We start from the raw sequence: 20,146 nt of genomic DNA, 5'->3' as shown, positions 1-20,146 counted from the left end.
AGGTTTGGGACAACTGGATCCCTCCTATATTTCTTGTGGAAATGCAAAATGGAACGACTACCTTGTAAAAATGGTTTGCTACTTCCTTAAATAGTTATGCATATCTCTACCCTATTACCCTCCAGTGCCACTGAGGGAGGTAATGAAAACACATGTCCACAAAATGACTTTTATAAGAACGTTCCTGGCAGCCTTGAGCGTCACAGTCCCCAACTGGAGACCACACAAAGATGAACGTGTTGAAGTGTATCCGTGCAGCAGATAGCTACTCCACAAAACAAGTCCACCACGCTACTAATACATGTGATGACCGAATAGATCTAGAAAGCACGCTGAGGGAAAGAATCCACACGCAAAAGCATACATACCACAAGACTCTATTCATGTGAATTTCTAGAAGCAAAAAGAGTAATCCATGGTGATAGAAATCAGAACAGTGACAACCTCGTTAGGACGTGTGCCGGAAAAGACTGGACGTGGCTAAGAGACAAAGCTCTGCCTGGGTGGAAATGATTCAGATCCTGGTAGGGGTGCAGGCCCATGGGCACCTGCCTTTGTCAAAGCTCAGGGAACCGTATACTCAATACTCAATAACCGTGTACCTGAATAAAATTAGAAACAAAAATCCATGGCGTACGATGGGAGAATATGTTTTAATATAGATCTCCAGAATGTAGCAGATATTCTACCAAGTAATAAAAAAGAGATAGAGACTCCCAGAGGGAAAAAAAAAAAAAAATAGGCGAACAACTTGAACAGGCACTTCTCAAAAGTAGACCTCTAAATGTGTAAACAGGGAGAAAAGATGTTCTCCATCATTAGCCATTGGGAAAGTACAAAATAAACAAGGCAAGTGCTCTGCTTTCACCAAAATGGCTCAGATAGGAATGGAAAAAAGTGACAGTACAAATACCAGGATGATGGGGATGGCCTGGGACTCTCTGCTCTTTTCTAAGACTGGGTATCTGTGAGTCACAAGACTTAACATGCTCCTAACAGTGGACCCCGAAAACTTCCCCCAGTTATTTATTTTGAGAGAGAGAGAGAGAGAAAGAGAGAAAGAGGGCAAGCAGAGGTGGGGAAGAGAGAGGGAGACAGAGAATCCCAAGCAGGGTCTGCACCATCAGCGCAGAATCTGAGATAGGGCTCGATCTCATGAACCATGAGATCATGACCTGAGCTGAAATCAAGAGTCAGATACTTAGCTGACTGAGCCACCCAGGCTCCCCTCTATATACACTCTAAAAGGCATGTGCAATCATGTTTCTAGAAGCTCCACATGGAATAATCCAAAGCTGGAAGGAGTTGAGGTACCATCAGCCGTGAAGCAGACACATGAACCACACAGTGTCTTCACAGGATGCCCGCTGCACCTGTGAGCTCTGATTCTGGCAGTGACACAGGTGGATCTCCCAGACCTCACGCTGCTCATGGAAGCCAGACTCTGAAAAGCCTCTTAAGTTCAAGATCGCATTACGTGGAATTTGAAATGCACACAGCCACGTCTAGCAAAACAGAGGGTGTGTATTATCTGTCGTTTCAGGGAAGGGTGGGGTTTAGAGATTGGGGGAGGGACCTCTCCTAATGTAGCGTTGCTGATTTGGTGGGGTTGCTTTAAACCAATTCTTTGGCTACTACTTTAAGCTTGTGACTGGGGAACAAGAATGGCCAGCCTTCCCACCCTTTCTTGAAACTGGAGAGTGGTAAGATTTTATTCTCCGTGGTTGTCGACTGGGAGGGCAATTAGGAGGCACCAGAGGTGCTGGCAATGGTCCACTATCTTGACCTAGACTGTGGTGACATGTGTGTTTACTTGTGAAAGTTCCCAGACATCGCATTTGTGCAATTTACTGCATGTAAGTTTACAAAAAACAAAACAAACCCCCCCCCCGCAAAAAAACCAAGAACAAAAAACTTTATAAATGAAAAAGGTAATTTTATTTATTTTTTTAATGTTTTTATTTTTGAGAGAGAGACACAGAGTGTGAGCGGGGGAGGGGCAGAGAGAGGGGGAGACACAGAATCCGAAGCAGGCTTCAGGCTCCAAGATGTCAGCACAGAGCCCAACATGGGACTCGAACTCACGGACTGCAAGATCGTGACCCGAGCCAAAATCTGACACTTAACCGACTGAAGCACCCCGGAGCCCCGAGAAAAGTAGTCTTAAATAAAAGGCTAATGTGTATTCAAGAGCAAATTAGAAACAGCTTTTTTTTTTTAAAGGAAGCAATAGGGACTAAGAACTTAGAGTAGGAACTGAGAAGACACATCTGAGGAAATAACTCAAACACAGCCCAGAGACGTAAGTATGGAGCCAGTTTAACACAAGACCCGGAGGATAGCATTCCGATCAGGCCACAACAACAGCAGGCGGGATTGATCCTCACCGTTTCAGCGAACACTTCTATTCCTAGGAGGTCATGCAGTCGTGCAAACTACCAACATCATCTTCGTTTTATGGGTGAGATTTCAGAGGGACAATGGGGTTTGTAACATGTCCAAGGTCACCCAGCTAGGAACTTATGGAAGTAGGACTTAAACCCAGGTGGTCGTCAGAGATCATGTTTCAACCATCATTCGAAATTGTCTTAATGACAGAATGAGGAAGTCTAATATTTCCCCCACACACACAAGGAAAGAGAAAGCGAACAGAGAGGAAGGCATACTCACTGAGCTAAATTCCCATAATGTAAGAAGAAATGAGTCCCTCCAGTATAAGAAGCTCTCATATCCCGGCGCCTGGGTGGCTCAGTCGGTTGAGTGTCCGACTCTGGCTCAGGTCATGATCTCACCGTTTGTGGGTTCAGGCCCTGCGTCAGGCTCTGTGCTGACAGCTCGGAGCCTGGAGCCTGCTTCGGACTCTGTGTCTCCCTCTCTCTGCCCCTCCCCACTCACCTTCTGTCTCTATCTGTCTCTCAAAAAGGAATACATATTAAAAACTAAAAAATAAATAAAAAAGAAGCACTCATATCCAGGCCGGATAAAGCCAACTCCACCCCTAGGGATGCTTTTAGCAAAACTTTCATCCAGTGTGTCCAAGACGGCCTCTGAAAACCAGCCAGGTAGAGAAGGACGAGGGGGACCCCATCATCATTCTGCCCGCACCTCCCCTGCATGCTGTCTACCTGCCTTCCCAGTTCTGACACCCGCGGCTGTGAACTTGCCAGCTGCCTTCTATTGAGCTCCCCAGTGGAGAGGTTGGCGGGGGCCTGCATCCAGCACCTCTCCTCTGGAAGCCCGTGCCTCGAAGGCCACCCCTCGGGGAGCTCCAGAGCTCGCAGGACCTGGTAACACCTCCCTTCTCTTGCCTTTGCGGTTCCCAAAACCTCCTGCTGCCAAGTGTGGGCTGCCTCCTGACCTGCATTTCCTGCCTTAATTCCACCTGCACTTCCATTACTACTGTTAAATCTTGACCTTGAACAACACAGTTTGAACCACGCAGGTCCACTTATACTCAGATTATTGTCGATAAATACCATACAGGGCTATAAGCGCATTTCGTCTGCTTTATGATTCTCTTAATAATGTTTTCTCTTCTCTAACTTACCTTAGGGTAAGCATACCATATGTAATAAATATAACACACAAGATGTGTACTAATAGTTTAGGCCATCAGGGAGGCTTCTGGTCAACAGTGGGCTCTTCGTAGTTTAGTTTCTAGGGAGTTTAAATTATACGCAGACTTCGGGCTGTGCAGGGGCCGGTGCCCCTAGCCCCACAAGGTTCAAGGTCAACTATTCCACTTCGTTAACCTCTCCGTTTGCTCCATCCACGAATTCTGTTTTCTACCGAGATCCTGATCGATACTTGTTGCTACCACGAGGCACCAGGAACTTGAACCTCCAAATGGGATTTAGAGACTGGGTTTCTCACGTCGTGGGTGAATGCACGGGGCCCCCCTTGCTGGCCCAGAGTTTTGAACAGTAACTTCTGTACCTGCGGTACCTCGGGAGTGCTGGCACATGGTTGTGAGTCATGAAGCCACTGTTTCCCCTGAGCACCATGGCCACAGGAACGGTGACGGACATTGAGGTAATTGCAGGGTATGTGTGGCTCTGATCACATCCCTGGAGAGACTTTGAGAGCAAGTTAAATTAAGGGTCTTGCGCCCTGAAGCATGCTGGGATAACCAGAAGGCTTGTAGGGCAGCCAGAAATGAGTCTCTTCTCTTGAGTGGCCCCAGGGCAGCTGTGACTGAGGATCAAATACGTGATACAATTGAGCGGTTTGCAGGGATTCAAAGTGGACATTCTGTACAACTCACAAATTTCCTAACTTCCATGCTGGGATTAAGGACGGATTGGAGGGGCACCTGGGTCGGAGGGCTCAGTCGGTTAAGCGTCGGACTCTTGGTGTTCAGCTCAGGTCACGATCTCATGGTTTGTGGGATCGAGCCCCACGTCAGGCTCTGTCCTGACAGTGCGGAGTCTGCTTGGGATTCTCTCTCTCCCTCTCTCTCTCTGCCCCTCATCCACTCACACATGCATGCGCTATCTCTCTTCCTCAAAATCAACAAATAAACATTAAAGGGGCGCCTGGGTGGCTTGGTCGGTTAAGCGTCCGACTTCGGCTCGGGTCATGATCTCACAGTCTGTGAGTTCGAGCCCTGCGTCAGGCTCTGTGCTGACCGCTCAGAGCCTGGAGCCTGTTTCGGATTCTGTGTCTCCCTCTCTCTCTGACCCTCCCCTGTTCATGCTCTGTCTCTCTCTGTCTGAAAAATAAAAAAAAAATGTTAAAAAAAAAACACAAAGAACTGACTGGAAATGAGTAGGACCTATGGAGATGTTTGGGAACACACAAGGAGCTGGGGACTTTGAACCTCCAAACACCCATGGGGGTCTCTCTCTGGCAGAAGCTGCTGGACTCCTGTTTCCGATGAGTTAACATCCTGCTGTATAAACACTTTTCCGTGACCTCATAAGGGGATGCCAGTTTTCTCAGGACTCCCTCCCAAGCCCCTCATGTACTTAAATCTCAGCTTAGCCCAGAGGGACGGTTGCAAGGTCTGCTTTGGGAGAAGGCGGGCAGCGTATGCGCAAAGCAGCCATAAGATCTCACCCGTTTGGATCAGTAGGTACCTAAGAACCCTTAGGGATGGATTCTGGCAGGCTAGACCGGAAACAAGGCAATTTAAGCTTGGATCGGGGCAAACGCGTTAGTAAGGACGCACTGGGCCGGGATGTAAAAGTCTCCACTCGAGCGGCTGGGAGCTCTAAGCATGTGCTGTGCCTGGACGCTCATCGGACACCCCACTGGTTGAAGATGAGTTACACAAATCCTTCCTGAGTGAGGTGACGTGCTCCCACCAGTTTGCCCGGGACCTGCTGGGTTTTAAAACCAAAACGTCCTCTCTCCCGGGCAGACTGGCCACCTTGGTGGAAGACTGGAGCGGTTCTCTCCTATACAACACTGAGTTCAGCAGCCCCTAAGCTTCGCACAGGGCACTTCTTTCCCCGGGACATTAAGAACCCCTTGACCCCGTGGTGGCTGCCCTCTGAAGGCCGGTGTCATGGCGGCAGGCTGCGTCACTGGGCTCCAGTGAAATGTAACGGCAGTGAAATAGGCAAGTTTTCTCACTCGTCCCTTATTCAATGTTCTGGGAATAATGTCTTATTCTGGTGCAAGAAACGTGATTCGTGTCTCCATAGTGATTCACGACCTCACACCCTGTGCTTAGACTGTAGCCAGTTTACGGAACCGAGGCCCTCTCTCTGGGAAAGCCCAGTCCCTCTGGCGAAGGGCCTCACGACGCGTACTCGGAATGTGCCCCAGTCCTTCTCCAGAGGGAGATGTGGCCATTTACCAGGACAGCTGTCAGGAAAGGGAAGTACTATATGCTATTCAGAGTTCAGGCTAACCCCTGGAGACCCAGCACACCAGCGTGGCCAACAGGGAGTCAGACGATCCACGGAGCTTGGCTTAAAGTGGTCTCACCCCGGGTCCAATGGGTCGGTCGGGCCACCCCGTGATTATCTGTGTGGGTTTTGAATGTGGACTCGGAAGAGACATTTGTAGCAAGCAGCATAAATCCTGCATGGTTTTCCTCTGTCTGGCAGGATGGCCAAGTGCAGGTCCTGAACTATTCTCTCCCACAACCGGGATAAGTATGGCCGTGCCACGTGCCTGGCGGATCTCGGAAGTCTGGCCCATCAGCAGACGGGGCGAGGGCAGCGGTGAGGCTTTGTCTCATCGGCCGTTTCCTTCTGTTCTACGGCCGGAAGCCAGAAGCATGCCGAAGAACTAAGGACGAGTTTCAACCCAAACACAGGTGGCTGCTGATGGCGGCTGCTGATCGCAGCTACTGTTCCGGGTGTAGCTGATGAGGTTTGGGGGTGATGGTGGGGTTCACGGGGTTCGGAGCCGATGGCCAAGAAAGAATTCTTGAGGATGTCTTTGGTGCAAAAAGGTGATTTTACTAAAGCACGGGGACAGGACCCCTGGGCAGGAAGAGCTGCGCTGGGCTGGCGTTGTGCATGGTGACTGGTTATGGACTTTGAAGTTGGAGGGGGGCAGTAGAGGCTAAAGGGAAGCCTCCAGAAGGACTTTCATGTGCTAAAGAGGACTCAGAAGATACCTGAGGCCTGGCTATTGTCAAGCTAAGGCTGTTGCCCTCTAGCAAAGCATTGACATTAGGAAGGTAGGGGATACCTGGAGAAACGTTCTACTCTGGATTTGCCTCCAGCATTTGCCCGTGGGCTGCAGGCTATAAGGACTCGTAATTTTATCTACATTTCCTTCTTGGCTTTGTTCCCCACATCACTATGGAGGGGAGGGTGATGTTGGGGCTCCAGGAAACAGTCTATGGTTTCTGGAGATGAGGCTAATGATGAGACAGCTTTTCTCTTGTAATTTGAGACATTTGCAAACTCATCAGTTTAACCATTTGTTTTCTGTCCTCTCCGTTGTCCTGGGGCAGCAGGAGGGCCTGAGGACCGTCCCAGGTACCCCACCTGGGGTGGGGGGCAGTGAGCTAGTTTGTGCTTTGCGCCCAGCTCGCCTGCTGCTCCCGAATCACAGTAGGTTAACCCCGGGCTGCAGAACCGGATCCCCAGCTGTGCTCTTTGCTGTGTCAAGAGAAATTTCAGTTTAGAGCCTCCTGGTCTCTGGTCCTGGGAAATGCTCCTCAATTTCTTTGGTGAGTTCCGTCCCCCACCCCGTGTGAAAGCCTCTCCCGAAACTTAAAGCCAGGGTGTGTGACGTCCTGGACTGATGTACTCCTTTTTGCTCATGCTGTCTCCTGTCATCATTTCTTTGTCTGTAGGTCCCCCGTGGGTCCAGCCTCTGGAGAGTCCCTGTATTGTCATTCTAAGGCACCTTTGAGCAGAAGCCAAACTGGATGGGTGTGTTCCCTCTGCCATCGAGAGGAAGACATTTCTCCATTCTGGCGACATCTGCAACACCTTGCTGAGTCCTCTGTCCGTCGTGAAGACCTTACCAGACGCGTTCGTACACGAGCGAAGACTTGTCTTTTCTCCTCTTGAGTGGGAAAGGTGCCACTCTGCCCCGTCATCTGTGACAAACTTTCCTGGAGTCCGAGAACGGTCCCCAGGCCAGTAGACAGTTAGCTTTGCCCAAAGATGACGATGTCTCATGGTTGCAGGCAGTAAATGACTGAGCGTGTCACGTGACCGCGGGCAGCGGTGGGGGCGGGGTGGGGGGGCCTGCTCACAGCTGCCGCTGTGCCCCCATCAGCCCTCTCGTCCTTGGACCGTGAAGCTATCCTCATTAGCGCTAAAAGCGACGTTGCCACCAGCAAGGTCACTGGGAGAGACTCACACTCCTCTGTCGCCTGCACGACACCAAAAATAATGAAAAGACCATCTCCCAAATCAGGTTCTGGTGAGGCCCGTGGTGCCCTGATGGTGACATTAGAACAGACTACATTTTTCTCATTAAAACGCAGCCATTGCCGTGGACGAGAAGGAGCCCCAGAGAGCGGGCTTCAGATCTACGCCTTGTTTCCCTGAATTATGGAGAATTAACCAGCTTCCATCCCTGCTTCCGGAAGGTGCTGGCGGTCTCTGGATTGGAGGGAAGGGGCCCACGTGACCACGGAGCCCGGAGGGGGTGGCGTGTGTCTGATTTTGCCTTCAAGAACAACAACCGCAAAAATGATATTCGATCATTAAAAGCAGAGAAGAAGAGATATTTATATACGAAATGAGTGCTTTTGATTTGATCCCTGGAGTAAAATGTCATAAATAGCTGTTAATTTGGGTCTGTTTACTCAAAATTTAAAGCCTGCAGAAAATCTATTTGAATCATCATGAATGTAATAATGTCTGCCAGGAAGAAGGCTGGGAGTGATAGCAGCAATTTGGGCTGAAGCTTGAGGATACTGGGGCTGGCATCTGCCGAAGTGGAGCCTAATTAATGTCTGTGCGCTCCCCGCCAAGCGGGCCAAACCCGCAGAGCATCAATCACAGGCACCGGCCGGCTCCGCGGGCCTCACCGCAGCAAGAAAACTCACTTTTTTTCCAGTGCTAAATATTAGTGCTATTAATATGTGGCCCTCGACTGTTTTCTTAACTCTTTTGATGAAAGGGGTTAATTATCACGATGATTATTTCATCATACGATTTGGTGGCTCTGCCTGGTGAGACAAAAGACGCTTCCCAGGATGAGAGGAAGGATAGCCAATAAAAGTTGTTACATGTAAACACCACACAACAGTCGCTAACAAATGGCCGCATCCCCGGTAATGATGTCCCCGGAGAACGGCGCTGGCGGTGGAGCGGGGACCTTTGGTCCCGGCTCTGTAGCCGAGCAAAGACAGGAGCGGGGGCCATTTGTTTTTCCAGACCATCCAAGGGCGAGTGCCCCCCGCCCCATGAGGCTCCTGCTCTTGCCACATTGTTTTTTTCCTGGAGTATTTCAGATATCACAGTATTTGGGTCAAAAGACCAGAGGAAATGCCCTTAATTCCGCGTCCCTTTCAGCCACCCTGGGCTGTAAGAGTTCGTTTCAAAAGCTGTGGAGTGACTGTGAGGGGGCTGCCTGCCTCCCGGGCCCTCCTGTGCCCTGCAGGCCTGGGGGGAGCCAGCTCCAGAGAGACCAAAGTCTTTAGCCAGGATTGAACACACTCGACACCATTTCCAAGCCCGTTTTCTTTCAGAAGAGCTAAGCTACGGACTCAGTCCCCCTAAAACCCCCATCTGAGCCCACGGGATTGGGCCGTGGCTCCAGGGTGTGGTCCGTCCCCGTCTAGGGCAGCCCCAGCTGGCGTCCTCACGGGCAGCAGGCTGGTTCAGGTGGACAGGGATGCAGCCCTTTCTTTCCACCCAAAACCGGGAGGAACGGTGTCTTGTCCTCTGCAGGCTGTGGGCCAGAGGTTCCCACCCAGCCTCTTTCTGGGTGAGCGTCTCGGCCTCTAGGGCCTTCCTCTATCCCGGCGTCCCTGGGGGGCTCCGTGCTGTGCCCAGGGCAAGCGGCTGCTGTGGCCCGCCGTCTGTCCAGACACGGATCTCGCTCCCATCCCCTCGCCCAGACGAGTCCAGCCCCTCCCCAGGCTCACACTGGCTGCCACTCAGGGCTCGCGTTTCCTTCTGTTTCCTTTCTATTGCTGCTGTGGACACAGAATCTCCTCTGCGGGACTGGGCCATCCTTCCGACCCCTGATGACCTCTGCTTTCTCCCTCTTAGCCCGGTTCCTTCAGAGCCACGATGCATCTGCCCCTGCGTGCCCTGTGTTGGAATAACTCCAGTAATCTCAGGGTTGCCAAGACTTTCTCGTCAGTCTGGTCCGCGCAGGAGTCAAAGGCCTGGCCGGGCCATCTACCCCCTGGGCTGCCAAGCAGGTGCTGGTCTGAGGCCGAGAGTCCTTCAGGGGCGAATACAAAGCAAGGCGAAATGCCAGCCGAACACAGCTAACTGTCATGTAAATACGAACAGAGGACCTGTAAGATAATTACGGTGGAGTCGCTTCGGTGATTCTGACTCCTGGGTTGTTGGGGTAACTCCCCACAAACACACCCCCAGCTCAGGTGCTCTGGACACGGGAGGTTCGCTACGGGAGGCTCCTGGAGCAGAGACTAAGCACCAGGAGCCATCGGTGGGAAGGGACTCCGCTTCTGTCATAGGGCTTCATACGGCACCTGCTACGTGGCAGGAACACAGCAAGTGGTGACTGGGTGGGTGGACGGACCGGTACAATCACAAAATCAAAATACAGAGCAGTGTCTCTGCTGCCCCAGACCCTGTGGTCTTGGCCAAGTTCAGCCACTCCGTTTCCCCCGGAGACCCTCCTGAGGACGTGGCGAGCCCCTCCTAAAGCCCTGGTTTACTGTCGAAGATAATTCACTCACAGACACGAGAGCCTCCGTAACGCAGGTCAGACTGTCGAGATGTTTCTCGAGGCTGGAAATAAATGTATAACAACACTTGCATTTGGAAGCTGTCTTTAATGCGGCGCTAAAATCCCACCGGCAGCAGCCTCACCGTCGCCTCGAAGCTCAGCCTGTCGTTTCTGCAAAAACACAGAAACGAATTAAGGGGGAAGAAAATGAGAAGCTCAGCAGTCACTCCCTGCTGAGGCTGGCTGGCACGAGCGTGGGGGAACCAGCGGCAACGTCCGGTGATGCTGGGGCGGCCACTTAAGATGGGCCCCGGAGGGAGGCTTTCCGCAAAGAAAGGGGACATGGCCGCGAAGCTGGGCTTGTGGCTCCGGGAGGGTGGACAGGCCAGCAGAGCCCCGCCAGTCCCACCACGTCGTCTTCCGGTGCTTTCTCCTCTCTGCTGGGCCCGCCCCCCCGAGGCGGTCCCTTTCCGCGGAAGGCCAGGCACCAGGTCACCTCTCTATTACGGACGAGGGGACTCGGACTCAGCCCATGGCTGGCGTGGGGACTCCTGATGTAATAAAGACAGTTAATTAGGAAGGGGCACCAATGGATTTCATCAGATGCACTCATTTCTCTCTGAACGACAGGTCAGGCTGCGCTCAGCTGGACGGCAAAGCCCCAAAGTCCCACCCTGGGGCAGCCCAGGGACCGTGTCCTTGAGACGGAGGCATGAGGGCGTGGGGACCCCTGTGAGCTCAGCTCTGAACTTCGCCCTGATCACCCAAGCGTCTGAGGCTCTCTGTACCTCAGCTCCCTCGCTGGGGCTGCCGAAGCGCAGACAGCATCGACGGGATGCGGCCGCCGGGGGCGTTCGCGGGGCAAGTGCAGGTCAAGCATCCTCAGTGCTGTCAGGGGCTGGCGCCCATCCGTTCTCCTGGCCGTGATTGTGTCACTGCAGTCCCCCCAGGACACTGTAGGATGCACGCGTGTGTGATATAATCAATAGCAAAGCCAGGAAACATGTGGCCTTGAACCCCCACCCCAAGGGAACCCCCACCCACACAGGCCTCTGAAAATCTCGGAGACACCCCTCAGGGAGCCTCCTGTTGATTCAGTTTTTTGAATGCATTTTTTTAATGTTCATTTATTTTTGACAGAGAGAGTGAGAGTGGGGGAGGGGCAGAGAGAGAGGGAGACACAGAATCCGAAGCAGCTCCAGGCTCTGAGCTGTCAGCACAGAGCCCGACACGGGGCTCGAACCCACAAACCGTGAGATCATGACCTGAGCCGAAGTCGGACGCTTAACCGACTGAGCCACCCAGGTGCCCCTTGAACCTATTTGAACAGAGGGCCCAGGCAGTGTCCGGGCTGAGAGTGCTCGTCTAGCTGGCCACACTTCGCACCAGGACAGGCCCCAGGACACTAGAGACCCCGTCAGAGTCAGGGTGAAGCGTCTGGGCTCTGGGGAGTGAACGGCTGAGCGAGAACCAGCTCTCGAGCCCTGCATCGCGGGCACCCTCCAGCCCAGGCTTGCTCCAGCATCCGTGGAGTCCTTGGTATCATTGCTGCTGAGCCAGTGGATGGATGGGAGAAGGCAGTGACGCCCAGCAGGCTGTCCGGGGCGGGTGGGCAGAGCCGTTGCAGGGACAGGCTGGGTGGAGGGTGGAGCAGAGCTGGGAGGTGACAGGGAGAACCCTCTTGTGACCCATCCTCCCAAATAGCACAGGGCTGGTTCCGCATGAAACCTCAGACCAAGCACAGGGACGGAGGGGGCCGGAAGGAGCAGGTGCATCCACAGCCAAGTGAGGGAGGGGAGGGGCCTGGGCCCTGCATTTCCTGGACCCCTGTGCAGCCAGGAGCACAGGGTGCAGAAAACTCCCCTCTAGTGCCTGGGGCTCCCAATGCCCGTCCTACCCACGCCCGGGGGTTGGGGGAGGGGGCGTGAGGGGCCCCTGTCAGGGGGAAAAGACAGGGGAATAGAGAGAGCATGGTTACACACGAAGCGATTCTCTGCAGGCTTCATCAGTAAGCGTCTGTTAATAAACACCGACCGCGAGAGCAGCCTGGGGCACACTCTGTCCACCGTGCGTGACAGGCAGGGGGCTCCCAGTCCACACGGGGACTCAGCCATGGGTGAGTTTTCTAAGAAAGGCTGTTCACAGTTCACCTGTGATGGAGGAGGGAGCCATCTTTTGGCCTAGAGAAGTCAAGGTGGGCTTCTCGGATGAGGAGACATCTGGAGAGGACCTTAAGGTTCTGGGTTGCACTCTGTGAACGGAAGAAGGTTGTCAGGAAGGCTAGGACACCCGAGCAGGGCTGTTTCCTTCACCCCATCCTCGCCCCTTCCCTGTCTACGCCCCTACACATGCATCTAATTTCCCATGAACCCAAAAGGAGAGATAGCCACAATTAATATCTTTATGCAAATGTTTTGTGCCTCAGGGCATACCCTTGCTGTGATTTATGAACAATGATTAAAAATAACTCACTTAATGTAATCTAACATGAACAAATACGAGGAGACGAGATTAAATTAAATTTCTTCCCCCCGGAAAAAGAACTCTGAAGGTCACCAGCCTCTTGGAAACACAGGTGCGTTCCTTCATTGGTGTTCAAGGTTTCAGGCCCCAAGATGGAAGCCTAAAAATAGAAGAGGCTGCATTTAATATATTGTCCCGAAGTTAAGTCTCTGCTTCCGGTGTATCGTGAGCCCCTGTAAGGTTTCTTTCTGCCCTCAGAGTCAAGGTTTGGAGCTGGGAGATGCTGGCATGTTTATTCAACACTGGGGTCTCCCCCTCCCCCCTGCCCGCCCCAGGCCCACATGCTTCCTTTCCAGGAAGGGCCCGGGGAAGAGATCTGCAGCATCCAGAACTTTTCCTGCAGTCCCTACTTTAGTTCAAATTACTAGTTTCCAGGTGCAAACCCCGCGTACAGCTTCCCAGAAACACAGCTTCACGAGGTCGCAGACCCAGGACCCGGAGCCAGGTTTCCACCCGCACAGGCTGCCCGCGCATCCTCGTTGCCGAGTCAGTATGATCACGCCACGTGGGGAGGGTCGGGAAGGGCACATTTGCGGGAGGACGGCAGAGGACAGCGTTTCGCATAGGAAGTAATTTTTAAACCCAAGACCGAGAGCAGATACGAAACATAAATCATATGACGTGGCCGTTTAAACATTTATCTGCCGTCCGGAACTATCACACGGGCATCTTGCTACGCCCACACCGGAAGAGGTCACACGTCCCCACTTGGATGGGACACACGCACGCTGACTCAGGCGGCACGCCCAGACGTTCCCTCTGACATTCCACCCGCCACCTACTTGACAAGGGGACCAGCGCGGTCGGGAAGGTACGGAGGGGCCTCTCCCCGGGGCGTCTGTGCCCTCAGCGTCCTTCCTGGGGACGTCCTGACATTCTGGGTCGATTTCTTGAGCTCAACTCGTGACGGCACCAGTGGGCCTTTGTCTCCAAGAACACGTGCAAAGACACCGAGAGTCAGGCAGGTGACACATAATGTGGGATCATTTGCACCACAGGACACAGCAAAAGCCTCGCAAACGTCAGAGACCCCAGTGACTACCATTTCTTTGCGATGACAACCATCCATCCCTCTGTCAAGATGGGCAGGCCGCCAGCCTCCACCGGGTCACTCAGATGCCGCTTTGCACACACTCAGTGCGAGGGGCTGGGGGTCGTCCGTCCCTCTGTCCTGCTGCCCGCCTGGCAGGCCCGAGGAGGAGAGAGCTGTTTATTTCTTTTCTCTATGCAGACAACATGCCAACGTTGTCTCATTTAATACCTCTGGCGATTCTGAGGAAGTCTTATCTGCATAATAAGAATGTCTCATTGACGATATTCATTCGCTCACCCGTCCATTCGGCACTCCCCGAGCGCCGACTTCTTTCCAGGCGTCCTTCCAGGTAGGGGCAATGTGGCATCAGCCATAGAGAAAATGGTGCCGTCCTCAAGTTCACATTCTAACGGAATACCGCCTCTCAAGTACAGTCTGATACTCGTTGTCGGTCGTATAAAAGAATGCCGTATTTCGTCAATTCTAGGATGAACCATTGCTCGTAGCGCCTTGGAAATCTGGACGTATTTAGTCATGCCTGTTGGCCACTTGGTGGTCTTCTCACAGTGTTCAGTGCCTGGGCGTGTGCGCCTGAAGCTTGCAGAATGGGACCAGTGGCTTGGAAAATCCAGACCCCCAAGTGGATCATCCCCTTCCGGAGTGCTACACGAGTGCTGGGGATCACAGAGGAGCGTGCTGTGCGGACAGTCAGAAATACAGGAAATTCTTAATCAACAAGGTCCAGAGAATCAGACTGTAACTATGAAGCAGTCTTAAGAATACAGAGGTTGGTCAGCGGAATAACGGCCCCCCAAACTGCCCGCGTCCTGACCTCCGGAAGGCTACGAGGCAAGGAGGGATGAAGGACGCTAACCGTCTGACCCAGAAATAGGGAGAGTGTTTGGCTGCTTCTGAAGGTGGTGGGAGGGGCCGGGAGCCAAGGGATGTGGAGCCTCCAGAGGCTGGAAGGGGCCAGGCCGTGGTTTCAGCCCGGGGACGTCCACGTCAGCTGTCTGACCCACAGAACCAAAGGGTAAGAATCTTGTGCTGCTTCAAGCCACTCAAGTCGTGAAAATGTGTTACAAATCGATTGGAAACCAGTACAAACGCAGTAGCAAGTTGACTTCACTTCCATGCTGCTGACGGCCACACAAAAGTGGTGTGGTTTGACAGTCCACAAGGTGCATGCCAATGCCACGTGGTGGGAGGGCGTGGCACACAAGCAGAACCTCTGGCGGTAGCTGAGGGTGATCAGCGGCACTCGGTGACACCTTACGTCTGATGAGTAAGTAACGACCAAGTGACGTAGTTATCCATGCACCCATTCTTGATGTGGAAACTGAGGCTCTGTGGATCCTCGTGCTGCTAAGTACGGGCCGTGATCTCATTCCTCAGCTCACTCCCAAGTCCTTGTCTATCCCAGGGCATCCTCCTGGCCCGAGGTTGTGTCCAGGTCTCAGGAGGAAAATGCTGACCTTGGAGCTCAGATCTGGGGACTTGGGATCCAAGCCACGTGATCCAAAGGGCGTGGGGCCCATCCTCGCCTTCTGGTCCCGGAGAAGGAGAGTTGTGCTGGCCCAGCTTTGTGCCCCAAGGCCGGCCTGGAGTCCTGGCCCTCCTGCACAGGATGCTGCGGCCAGTTCTGAGTCTGAGAGGTCAGACGGATGGGTCTCTCTCCCGATGGCCCGCACCAATGAACGTCTTCCGTGCTCATGGCCTCGGGCTGGCTCTCTGCAGCAGCGTTTTCTAGAAGACTCAGGCGCTAAGCGCGGGTTTGCTCTTGCAATTTTGCAGCAATGACCCTCTGAAAATAACTCTCACAAAAATGTCACTTAGGGATCTTTACGGCCGGAGCTGTCCATCCGTCTCCCCAACAGGCCAGCTCCCGGCAATCCTTGAAAAAGACTTTTCAGAAAACCTGTGCAAATAAATCACTAATTCCTCTTCTTCCACAAGCTAGACGAACACAACTTTATAAACTTGAAAGGTTAAAGAAGGAGGAGGTGCCTCCCCCCAGGCTCCGCACGCATGGCAGGCATCCGCGGGCCTCCTCGCCCCCGGCCGGACTCCGCTCACGCTGTCGACGAGGCTCACGTGCATCCCGCAGTTCTCTCGCGCTGTGGTCCCTCCACCCCACGGGTCGCCACAAGCACCGTTTATGGGCCTTCCGGTGTGAGAGCAAGAGAGGGATGAGGTTTGCGGAACTCACCCTTAGCCCCTGGGAGGTGAGCTGCACTGACCATCCTTTATGGGAAACGAGGCGCCGCGGAAATTTGTCACCACGCACCTCGAGGGCCCCGATGTAGCCGCTGGGAGCCAGGGGCCAGGAACGTGCCCTCCCTCCGCCCAGGGGCTGCTGGTCGTCCACCGGGCCTCACCTGCCGAGCTCCTGTTCCCTTGGCCTCTCCTGAAGACCTTTGTCTCAGATCCCAGCAGGTGCCCCACAGTCTAATCCCCTGGGCAGAGACTGTATGAGTTTTCTGCAAAGAAGCGGCTCAAGACGGGAGAAAATACCAGGAGACCCGCAGCCTGCCCCCACCCCGGGCTGCGCGACTCCAGGCAAGCCACTGACCTGCCAAACCCTCCGGGTCCCCATCTGTAACGCGTGACAGCCACTCCCCCTCAAAGGCCTACAGGGAGGAGTATTTGGGGTTTGAGACGGGAAGGTGCAAGTGACAGCTTTTGAGAGTGATGGCTCTGCGGGTGGAGGGCGAGCGTCCGCCTGGTGGGGGGTTTGCCGGAGAGAGCAGAGGCCTCGGGATGGGAGGTAGCTCACCCAGCACAAGTCCTGCAGAGCCTGCCTGCTCTTCCAGGGCTCCCAGCAGCGCGTGGACCACTCCCTCGGGTACCCTCTCCCCCTGACCTGTGACCCGTGCCATCCCCTGGATCCCCGGGAGGCCTAGAGCCAACACCCAGCAGGCAGAGCAGAAAGGGGATGCCTGTCCCGGAGCATTTGTAGCGGGCCTTTGGGGTCCGTCGGGACAGAGAATGGTGTCAGCACCACATTTTTTGCAAGAACCTGTTTCGTAAACACGTGCTCCCTCCCGCAGGGGCCCTCCCCACGGAGGGTCCGCGGTCCGAACATGGAAGAAGGAGGAAGACTGGGGGTCGGGAGGCCGGGTTCTCCCTGGCCTGAGGCGCGATGCCACGTGAAGTTCGCACCTGCCCTCATCTGCAGAGGGGACTAAAGGGGCTGCGTGCGCGGACCCGCGGAGCCTCCCGCGAAGGGCAGGGGAGCCGGTGCCGGTGAAGACACCCCGGAGAAGGAGAAAGACAGAGCCCCCTTGTCGTGCCTCAGCCCTGCCCAGCACTTCCCGGGAGAAGTGGTCACAAGGCTGCCTCTCACCAGGGAGCGGAGGGCGTGTAGAGGGTTTTTGGTCACTAATTTGCTCGGACGGGACCCAGGAGCCACGTCTTCAACAACCTAGCACCTGGTCCGAGCTCGCGGTCAAGGAGAAGGGCCAGATCTTGGAGGAGGGGCCTGGAGGGGAAAGGCACAGGTGCACAGGAAAGGTCACGTGTAGATGTCACCAAACAGCCGGTCACCTGCGGGATGGCCCTTCCCCTTCAGAAGGACACGTGGCCAGAGGAGACTGTGCTCTGGCCCCAAAGACGCCGGTGTGTTCATTGTCCCGGGGGGAGGGGACAGGGTTTGGGGCTTTCTGCTGTGGGGTGATAGCACACCTTCCTGGACCACTTCGGTCACATCTCGGGGCTTCCGGGTCAGTCCTCGTATTGACCAGTCCTAGCAGAAATCCCGTCACATTGTGTAGCCAGAATCTCTGACCCTCCATATCCGACTGGCTTCCTGCTCCCCCTGCCCGCGGGTGACCTGCCTTCAGCAAGACTCCTGTCGGGTCACTTTAGTCAAGAACTACCCCTCGGTCTCAGCAACCTCCGGGCTCCCCGACCCTGCACCTTGGCTGTAAATCTCCACTTTCTGGTGGTTTTAGGAATCGGATCTGGTTCCACACTGGGGTCACTTTCCCTCTGTTGAAATAGTTACCGAATAAAACTGGTTTTTACCATTTTGACTACCAACTACCGTCCGGCTCTGGTTTTCTCTAACAGGGACAAGGACGTCGTCTCGGCAGTGGCGAGGGCAGAAGAGGAAACCCACAGGGGACACAGACGTTGGGAGGGACCCCAGTGCCACAGGCGGCCAGGGCGATACCCTGAGTCAGCAGCAGGTGTTACAGGATGAAATTGAGAATCACGCCCAAGGCTAGTGAGCCAGGACGCGGATACCCAGCAGAGCTCAGCCAGTTAAGCGTCCGACTTTGGCTCAGGTCCTGATCTTGTGGTTCGTGGAGTCAAGCCCCGCATCGGGCCCTGTGCTGACAGCTCGGAGCCTGGAACCTGCTTCGGATCCTGTGTCTCCTTCTCTGTCCGGCCCTCCCCTGCTCCTGCTCTGTCTGTCTCTCTCTCAAAAATAAATACACATTAAAAAAAATTTTTTTAAAGCATGTCTTGTGGTTTGTTTCTTTCTCGTCTCTTTCCTCCCCTTCCCATGTGTTCATCTGTTTTTTTTCTTAAATTCCACAAATGAATGAAATCACGTGATATTTGTCTTTCTCTGAGTGACTTACTTCATTTAGCATCATACCCTCTCGTTCCTTCCACGTTGTTGCAAATGGCAAGATTTTGTTTTTTGATGGCCGAGTAATATTCCATTACTCATACAGCCCCCCACACACACACACCCCACATCTTCTTTAGAAACAATTTGACAAAAAGTGTTAAGTGTCGTTAGGACTGAGCCTGAATGTATGTCAAGTACTCACCATCACCCCGCACTGCCTCGGACAGACAGGGAGCAGACGTGGCCCAGGACCGGGAGCCTGCAGGGGCCAAGGACCCTCGGGACAGTGGAGGCACAGAGCCACTGGCCAGCACTGGGGACCGACAAACAACCAGCCCCACCCAGCCTGGGTCGGAGTGTCTGCCCAGGGGAGGTCGGCCGGGGCAGGAGAGGGGCCCAAGGACGGGAGGCTGGGTTTCACCGGGAGGAGGAGGAAAGACAGAAAACAGGAAGCAAAGGAAGTCCAGCTGGGCCAGGGCAAGAATAACTCGGGGTCTATGGCAGAGAACAAAGGCATGCCACCGAGGTCCTGGCAGAACAGAGGGCGGCGAGGAAGACATCGGGAAAACTCGGAGAGGCAGAAAGCCCCTGGGGACGCCCCCAAGCGGATCTCCGGGACGCGCGGCCCCGACAGCGCCCCCCAGAGACTCATGGCTTCTCCATCAGCCGGTCCCTCATTACCTTCATGAGCTCAGGCCATTGCTTCTCTGAGGCTCTTGGCACTTGTGTGGAAGCCTTCTTCTGCTCCTTCGTTCATTTGTTGCGGGACAAATAATCTCTCAGGCATTGGAATCGTATGCTCCACGGTAGCAGCTGGGGAGAGGAGACTCATTTTTCAAACGCCCCGGTGAGGGAGCCCTGGCCCCCAGACGGTGCCCTGCTGCTCCCCCCGCCCCCACCCCTGCACCACCGGCGGTTCCGTGCAGAGGACCATTTGGAGCCAAGAATATGTAGAGCTGTGACTTCATAATGTGAGATTTATGTAGCATTAAGTTCCAGCCAGTACATGGTAATAAAGGGGACAGGAGTGTCCAGCGCTCCCACCCTGCCGCACGAGGAGGGACGGGGGCGGGAGCTGCGGCAGGGGGCCATCTCCCCACGCCCGGGCGGTACACGGCTGGTGTCTGCAAAGCCCCTCGGAAGAAGGTCACGACTGCAGCAGTGAATTCCCAGAGGGCGCTGGAGATGCCTGGCTGTCCACGGGCTCAAGGGGCGGGTTTAGAACGTCAGGAAGGGGCGTCGAGTCCCGCCCAGCCGTGAAGTCCAAGCACGATGCTGAGCTGCCAGCACCTGCACGGGCTCTAGCAGAAGGGTGTTTGAGGAGCCAAGAGGCGCTTGTTGCAACGATGACTCCTCGCTCGGTGTTGCTTAAGGAAAAAGATGTCAACTCGTCAGATATGTTTTAAAAATTTTTTTAATGTTTATTTATTTTTGAGACAGAGAGGGACAGAGCATGAGCGGAGGAGGGGAGAGAGAAAGAGAGAGAGAGAGAGAGACCGAAACCGAAGAAGGCTCCGGGCTCTGAGCTGTCAGCACAGGGCCCCACATGGGGCTCGGGCTCACGAGCTGTGACATCATGACCTGAGCTGAAGTGGGATGCCCAACAGACTGAGCCACCCAGGTGCCCCTTAAAGCAGCATCTTAACGGTCCCTTCTCATTATTCGTGGTAGTTATATATATATATATATATATATATATATATATATATATATTA

At 54.1% G+C, this 20,146-nt stretch overlaps 1 long non-coding RNA gene across 1 annotated transcript; it reads right to left on the bottom strand.

The window, feature by feature from the left end:
- Window positions 1-11,204: 11,204 nt before the first annotated feature.
- LOC132695446 (uncharacterized) lies at window positions 11,205-19,304 on the bottom strand. Its single transcript, XR_009617814.3, has 5 exons — window positions 19,113-19,304; window positions 13,599-13,743; window positions 12,766-12,916; window positions 12,444-12,544; window positions 11,205-11,247 (listed from the first exon to the last, which is right to left on the bottom strand). It is a non-coding gene; the product is annotated as an uncharacterized LOC132695446 (long non-coding RNA).
- Between the last annotated feature and the right edge of the window lie 842 nt (window positions 19,305-20,146).

This window comes from Panthera onca, chromosome B4, assembly GCF_046562875.1.
Source record: "Panthera onca isolate mPanOnc1 chromosome B4, mPanOnc1 haplotype 2, whole genome shotgun sequence".
NCBI lineage: Eukaryota > Metazoa > Chordata > Mammalia > Carnivora > Felidae > Panthera > Panthera onca.
Note: the sequence above shows the minus strand (reverse complement) of the source record. Positions and strands in the feature narration are given on the sequence as shown.